Source organism: Lichenostomus cassidix, chromosome 2 (genome assembly GCF_008360975.1).
Source record: "Lichenostomus cassidix isolate B80296 chromosome 2, HeHo_3.0, whole genome shotgun sequence".
Taxonomy (NCBI): Eukaryota; Metazoa; Chordata; class Aves; order Passeriformes; family Meliphagidae; genus Lichenostomus; species Lichenostomus cassidix.
The window spans coordinates 110,359,199-110,367,552 of NC_139482.1; the positions used below are offsets into that span (position 1 = coordinate 110,359,199).

Sequence of the window (8,354 nt, forward strand, 5' to 3'; positions counted from 1 at the left end):
TGTCATTTGAAACACTGCATCATTCACCCTGTGATCTCCTACATAACCCCTGGTTCTTTCCTATCTAAATACTTCTCTAGCTGTTCATGCACCAGTTTATTCCCGAACAGAAGCAATAAATAGTCCTCTGTGGACAGAGTGCCTTTCTTGACTGCTAAAATGAATGTAAGGGGGATTATGGTGTCTTTTACTTCCTCCAGCGCACTAAGAGTTTGTCTTGTTTGGTGTCCTCTTCAAATGTGATGAATAAGTTGGTTTTTATATTTGATAAATATTTTTTTTTACCTTTTATGGATCACTAGTGAAAATACTGGGAAATACTTGATGTAGGAAAGACCCTTTAACCATTGACTGTTCCCTCTTCAAAAGAGAATTGTATTTCTCTTTCACCTAGTCCATGCTTCCATAAGTTTCTCAAGAGCACATCATGTCATACAGTCTGGCACATTTCTTAAAATGAGCTATATTACAGCTATGACTTCTTTATCCACAAGTTCTGTTATGTGGTTGTAGGAATTTGGTTTTTGCACAGTTTGTTCTGGCAAATGTAAACTGGCTTATGCTTATCACATTGTTTATTTTCTAGGTATTTACAGATGGTTTGTTGATTATTTGTTTAAGCATTTCTCTGGCATCCTGGAGTTGTAATGTAAAAATTTCCCCTTTCCTCTTCTTCCTCTTTTTTAAAGATGGACACCATCATTGTCCTTCCCAGCGTTCTTTTATCTCCCCACAGACACATCTTTCCTATAATATCTACCAGTAATTCCAAGATTTAATTAGTCAATTTGTGATGTATTTAAAAAGTTTCATGCATTTTACAATCTTATGTGGTCTATAATCTGAGTGTATTAGCCCCAACCATTTTAACATGGAAATTATCCAAACTCTTGTTAACATCTTGTTTTTATTTGAAGCTCATGTCTCATTTTGTTGTAGGAATTAGTAGTCTGATTTTTGTGTAGGAAAAAATTAAAAATTAAACTATGGCTATCTCAATAGAATATTTGTGGATTTACAAGAAAATAGATATTGCCATGTAAGCATATTTCTATTAGATATGACCTAGCAGAGAGGTGTGCTACAAAGAAACAATCTGGGTGTGAAGGGAAAATTAATGCAAACTGGTCTTCTAGCATTTTCTAATAGAACTAAAGTAAGAATCATATGTGTTGGCTGTATTTAGATTCTGTTTACTGTGTGCCCTATAAATGGTTTGGAACATGAGGAAGCTAGGACATGAAACATTTGCTTTCCAAAATTTCTAACAGAATACCTCCTTGTCGGGGGTCCATTTATAATTTCTGTGCTTCTGAGAAATCCTCTGAGATCTTGCTAATTGATTCAAAATTAATCAATTGGATTTCAGCAAAAGTCAGAATATGCAGTGTACTTTGCAAACTTGTGAAATGAAAAAAATGCTGATCTTGAGTCCACTTATGCCTTGTGGGATCTTTCTGTGTATCCACATGAAGGAAGCTGCTTGCTGCACTCAGGGCATGTCCATTGATACTTCTTACATTCATTCAGCAGAACTATCTTTTCCATACATCCAGGAACATCAGAAGAAATTCTACTTGAAGTGACATGACACCTCTTTAAAACCCAAATATTTATCCAGTAAAAGGAAGACACTCTCCAGCATCACCTTCAAGATGAAAATAATACTGAGCAGATGAAATATCTAGTGCAACAAGGAACCATGGAATAGTGTTCTAAGACCATATATTTCCCTGTTTCCCAAATAATTAGGGTTGTATCACAAATAGTGCTGCAATTGCTTAGTTTTACCTTCCTTAAGATCTTGGATCTTACTCTACTTTCAGAGGATACAGACCTGTGCATCTCAGACTCTGGAGAGAACGACTCCCTACTATTCCTTAGGCTTATCTCCAAGTTAGTGGTATCTGGGAAATTATTTGGTGGCACTTGTTACTTCCAAGACTCCTACTGCAGTTTCATTTGTGAAAGGTCACTGTTCTCTGAATCATATTCAAGAGCTGTTTGGCTCCCAGGGTCATGCTATTCTACAGGGTAGTAGTCTTTTTGGCAACAACAGTATTTATTAATCATTTACAGAAAAGTGTGTATCAGTTTCTCTCGTACCAGGTTATTCCCAAACATCAGTGCTTAAATGCAATAAGTGGTCACAGTAGCTATAGTTAGAAAACATTTCTCCTGAAGAGCTTTATTAGAATTCGGCATCTTCCCAAGAAGGAATTTTTTTTTGCTTGGAATCTCAGAAAGCTGTTGCCAAAAATGTATTTTGTAATATTTTTAGAGCCAAACTGGGATTAAATAGTAGTCAGGGAATGGTGCATCAAAACAGGAAGCTGGGTACAAGTTGACAAGGAGAGGATTGCTCTGCTGATTTTAGACAGGGTCACACTATGAACTTGTTTTCTCTGCCACCTTCCCACCACGTGGGGCTGCTGAATGAAAGTGTGTCAGAAGCAGGAGCACAACACTGCGGTGCTGCTGACTGCTAACTGTCCAGAGGCAAGCATATCTTTCTTGCAAACACTGCCCTGGAGGGTGGGATGTATCTACATCCAGCTGGTCTTATTCCTTCACCTATGACCCTGCTGCAGCCACAGGTAGGTCCCTGTAATGCAGGGACTTCTGAGGAGAAAAAAACTAAATGATGAAGGAAGGTGGAAATCTATCCTGAAACAAAATGTAAGAAAGGGTAGGCAAGGTAGCTGAAAAGAGGAAATTTGACAGCGTGGACAGAGGCCAGGGGTGAGGAAGGAGGCCAACAGCACATCATTCAATTCGAGGTTTAATTATTCTTCAATGCACCGTGAGACATCACACTAAGGATGGAGAGGGAAGGGCTGTCACCTTCCCAGCTTCTGTAGCTTCCTCAGTAAGCACGTGTTGTTTGTGGAAGCAAACAAGTCAATAAATTATTGCATATCAACAGCAAAACAAGCTCCAGCAGCAGCAGTAAGTTAGCAGGTACAAACGTCTGTAGTCTCATCCTGGGGTCCATGGCTCATTTGCTGCAGTTGGGAATCAGCCTATCTGCTAAGGCTCTAGGACTCTGTTAATTTTTTTTACAGGAGGCTAAAAGTTTTCAGGATATATTTGTGTCCAGGCTGAGGCAATACTAAGGGACATAGTTGGTCCCACACTACACATCAGCTGCTCTCTCTACCTAGAAATGGTTTGAGTCTTCAATCAGTTCAGTGGACAGATCTGGTTTCATAGTTTTTTTCTGTCACCCAGGGTCATAATCTGCCTTAAAATTCAAATTTTCCCTCATAAAAGAACAATGAGGGGGACAGGTTGTTTATATTGCAGTTTTCCTGTTCCTAGCAAATGAAGGTTCAGAAGTTATAGTGTGCAGGTGGAGCATTTTTTTTTAACCTACAAGCCAGTAATTAGCACCTTTGCTTCAGGTTAGCATTCAGCATGTGGATGGTATTGCTTAATCAAATGTCTGAGGGCCCATCTGGTTTTCATCAGCTGAACAGCGCTATTTGACAATGAGGGGGAAAAAAGCAAGTTTTGCTAGCAGCAATAATAATCAGTTTGCCTTGACCACATCTCTTTCCCTACTCAACCTCTCCAGCAGCCATCTTCTCTTCCTCACCCTACTCAAAGAAAATAAAGTGAACTACTCCAGTAACTTGCATATAAATCAATAATATTCTCGAGATACCATCTGGATCCATCTGGAGATGGACAGTAATGTCATAGGAGAATAATACATGTTGACAACAGGGACTACCTCAGCTTCTCCACCTGGATTTGCGACTATAGGTGAGAGGCTTTTCTTGGGAAAATCAAGGGTACTGCTTGAAACAGTAGTTTGTGGCTCCTTATCTGACTCATCTTCAAAACTTCTGAAGTGATCCTATTCCCTAGGCATCTTCTTAATGCCAAAACTCTCTTCCTTAGAAGTTGGATTGTGTTTTTATCATTTTTTAAACAGAAACAGGCTCTGAACAGCTACAATACATATGCTGTGCTGGGCTATGGAGTCTTCTTGTTAGGGACTTTTGGGCTTTTAGCAATTAACTATGAATGCCATCTGTGTACTTCTAGTAACACTCATGCCAAAGATATCAGATCTGTCTCCTCACAAGATCAGCACTCCTGAGCAGATGGATCAGGCACATCCTATATTCCAGGTTTAAGAAAATGGTTCTCAGTTTAAACAGAGGTTATGACTTTTTTCTACCCTACTCCCCTGCTCTCCTTGCCTCCCTCATTTAGGCTGCAATGTCAAACACTGAGTGTGATTAACGATGACAGAGATTACTGTGCGCATAAAGTTCAAGAGCTCAGCTGTTTATTTGTTTAAGAAAGTTGTTTTCTGAGTGTTTCTCTATATATCTAGCCACATGCTTATGCTGAAATACCCCAGCACAATCACTGGTTTGTACGAATATTGTTTTGACAGCAAAGAATGCTTGTAAACATCCAGGATGGGGAGAGGAAATATTCAGTGTCTTAGGACTCGTTCCATTTTCATGTGGTTAGTTCTTCTATCAGTGGCATGGGAGGAAATTCCTGCTGAATAACTGAGGAGACCCTGTGTGCAAAAGTACCATGGCTCAGGTGAGTGGTACTGGAACACAGGCAGGAGGCTGGAGGAAGCTTCTGGCCATCATCTTCAGCAAATGAGCATAGAAGGCAGACCCAAATTCAAAACTTTCAGTTACAGGTCCAGAAGCAAAAACCAGAAGATGGTTGTGTCTGTGCATTGCCCAGGAACCCTGCCTAATGTCATCGTTGACAAGCCAAGTAATGGATTTATATAGTTGGCTGCATATATTTGTCATCCTGTCATTTCTCAAAAATGTTGGGTTTACTTTCTCAGGACTGAAATTTGCTGGAACTTTGCTTGGTCTTCTAACACCTAGGAACAAAGCTGTTAATTAGATATGCACCTACAGTACCAGTCTTCACTTATGGGTGTAGCTGAGGTCAAGATTTGACTTGTGAGCTGTAGATACAGAGCTTTTGATTATATCTTGGGCAGTGGGAAAGCAAAAGGATTCTTCCTTCAATTCAGCATTCTCCCTGACTTGCCATCTGATTTACTAAGTTTAACAACTTAGCCCTTCTTATACATCTTAGCTGTCAATCATAATATATTAACAAAAGGAAGGAAAGCAAAACCTGCCCAAATCACTTTCAGGTGAATCTAACCGCATTTCTAAACAGCTCTGCACTTGACTATTTTGTTAAAAATTTGAAGCAAGGGTTTTGAGAAGGAAAATGGTCTTTAAATTATTGCTTCCTTTTTAGAGCCAGCCCCATGATACACACATCAATTTTTTATGAGTGCAGTTCCTTTGAAAATTATCTTCTTGTGTTTTCTTTCTTTCAAAATTTTTTCTAACTGAGAATAAACTGATTTTTCATCATGACACTCATTTCTCCAGAGAATAGTATTGTTTTTCTTTTATTATTTTCTGGTTCAGTCCACTTAAGTCCTCCTCCACTTCCTTACTGCTCTAAGCAGAATCAGGGGTTAGTTAAGGAAAGTTGTCTGAATTGTGTCCAATTGTAAGCTTCTGACTCAAAAAAACCATAGAAAAACAACCCAGAAAAAAGCAAACCACCCTCAAAATCCACCCTTGATTTCTTGTCCTTAATGGGGTGATTACCAGATTACTTCTTTACAATTACAGCACTTGTTTCCTGTTTTCAAAGGCTAAAATCAGCCTCTTAAGCATGACTTAAAAAAAAAAAATCCTGTGTGCCAAAATTAGTTTGCCTAGTTAGGGCAATAACAGCTCTATCAGACTGCAGGTGTCACAATACCCACACACACACATAGACCAAACTTAAAAACAGGAGGCAGCCTTACTGAACCCAAAGGAATCTCTTTTAGCAGAGTTCATGCTTCTTAGCTCATGAGGTCAGGCTATAGAAAAGCAGCTGACACTATGATATTGAAGGCTCCAGTGGTTTTCCTGCAGGAATAGATGGATGACCTGGTTGTTTTATATTGCTGACTTTGTCCATTAAAACAGCAAAGTAAAAATTGGTTTTCCTCATGCGGGTTTCTTCTTAATGAAATTTGTTCCTTGTCATCAAACCTATTTGTGTGTTTTTCCCCCCCTTGGTCTCATTTTTCTTAATAGTTTCTTAACTTCCTGACTTAAAAATTTCAGTTGTCAGGATACAGTTCATCCAAGGCTAAAGTGTTCTGACACAATGCTAAAAATAAGGGGAAAATAAAAGAATGTATTAGACTTTGTATCTATACCATATAATTTCAGTGGAGGGGTTAATTTCTTTCTAAGTTCCTCAAATTTAGATGAATCATGGATGATCAGATATATTTTCAGATAATAAAACTCAGGCTTACTATCAACACTAGGTTTCAGCACTAGTGAGTGAGTTCTCAGGTGTTTTGTGGGATGTTCTACTTAAGTTAATCCCCATAATTTAATGCAAATATTTTAAGAGAGGAATCACATATATATTTACAGAACAATCTTAGTACAATTCCTCCTACATATGGATTATACTTGGTCTTCATAATGGTCTTTTTCCCCCACAGGTAACTTTGTATTCACATCCTTAAAATTATCAGGATTAGAAATATAGATATTCATCCAACGTCACATCATTTTCCTACTGTTATGATCAGATCAGTCATTCAGACAAGTCATCATATAATTTAGGGATAACTTGAGTCTACTATTTCCCCATTCTTTCTGCAGCCGTATCACATATGTCATATGTGTAGACAGAAGAGCTTACTTGTCAAAAACTAAATCCTTTTTCTGAGAAAAGGAAAGCTAAGAAAGAATGAATTGTAACAGGAAAGAATACTTTAGAGAGCTTTTGTTATGGGATGATAGCTTTTTTGAAAAAGTTGTTTAATTTTTTTAGGAGCTGTTTATGACTGCAGAAGAACTGTAGAAGAAAAATGCTGAGCAGTATACTTTTCTCCTGATAAGAGATACTGTATCAGAGAGACCAGAGAAACTGTTTTCCACAAAATCCCACGCAGGATTAATTTACCTGACTTTTACAATTTTTGTGTAAAATGTGCTCTAGGTATCACTTTTTTATCTAAAAGTCTTTTCTTTCCCCTCCAATACTTCCATTTTACATGATATATGTGTATCATAATTCAAAGTAGTTTAATTTCTGAATTATCTAAGCATTCAAATAGATGCAACAACCCAACTGAAATATTTCTTAATAAGGGTAAAAAGGCAGCTGAAGTGGAAAACTTACCTAGCGCTCCTGACTAGAAGCAGGCTACATATTCGTACCTATTCATGTTTGATTTCCTATTGTTTTAGAGCTGGTTTAGACCCATCTTCAGTGCTGTTTAAAACACAGCTAAACTCTCACAAGAAAGATGATTTCAGTAGAATTCTACTATTTCAGAATTGAATGCTATTTCAGTTTGCTTTAAGCTCACTTGAGGCCACTGTCAGATTATTCCTGAGTTTGACTTTGATTTGCAAACCTGAAACCCTGATGTAAACCCAACTCAACAGCAGGTAAGGACATCCTGGTCTGTGTTCACTAAAAGCTCTGGTGACTTTGAATCCAGCTAAAGCCTTGTGGAGAAGAACCTGTGTTGTTTTGGGTTAGCTACTTTTGAGCAGTTTCTCACCTGCAGGCCACATCTGTCTAACTCATCAGCAGAAATGGGCATATCTGTGCCCAGGAACAAACTGCTTTGGGATGTTCATGGAAAATCTAGGAAATCCCTGTCACTCCCTATTACTATTTGGCAATCACTTTCCCTGGGAACCTGCTTTTGCTGGAGCAGACAAGCTGTCAGCCCTGCAAGTGGTCTTTTTGTTTATGTATCTTTTCTGTTCCTCTGTTTACTTAGAGGGACAGAATTGTCAGCTCTTGTAAGGCTGGTCTGCACAACAGTTGGCCTATCCACCTCAGACTTGCATCTTCTTATTTTAACTTTTTTTTTTTAAAGAAGAATCTTATCCAAACATGAGTGAAATGGGCAGATTTATGAAAGCAAAGAAGAGTAAAGTGGAAAAGGAAGTTTATGTTTTTTGTAGAGACTTGCTGCTGTGCAAATGCACTGAAAGAATCTCTTGGCTGTTTGGGCTTTTGTATAACAGCTAGAGACGCAGAGCAATTAGATTTTCTAAGTATAAGCAAGAGAATCTGTTTTGTTTATACAGAAAAGTCCCCCAGAAAAGAGGCAGAAGCGGAGACATAAGTAATAAGTGCATATGTTTGGAAAAAGTATAATGTACTTATAAATATTATAGTGGCGTCGCTACAGTTAAGGGTCTGGCAAGATTTCTGTTGTAAACCCTTCTTGTCAGAGTTTCAGGACAGAGCTGTAAAAATTCCAGGCTGCAGCTTGGCATGTGAGGGCTCAAGGCAAGAGCACT

At 38.4% G+C, this 8,354-nt stretch overlaps 1 long non-coding RNA gene across 1 annotated transcript; it reads left to right on the forward strand.

The window, feature by feature from the left end:
* The first annotated feature begins 3,537 nt into the window (after nt 1–3,537).
* LOC146441983 (uncharacterized) lies at nt 3,538–5,374 on the forward strand. The gene is made up of 3 exons (XR_014849546.1): nt 3,538–3,768; nt 4,412–4,569; nt 4,676–5,374. It is a non-coding gene; the product is annotated as an uncharacterized LOC146441983 (long non-coding RNA).
* The last annotated feature ends 2,980 nt before the right edge of the window (nt 5,375–8,354 follow it).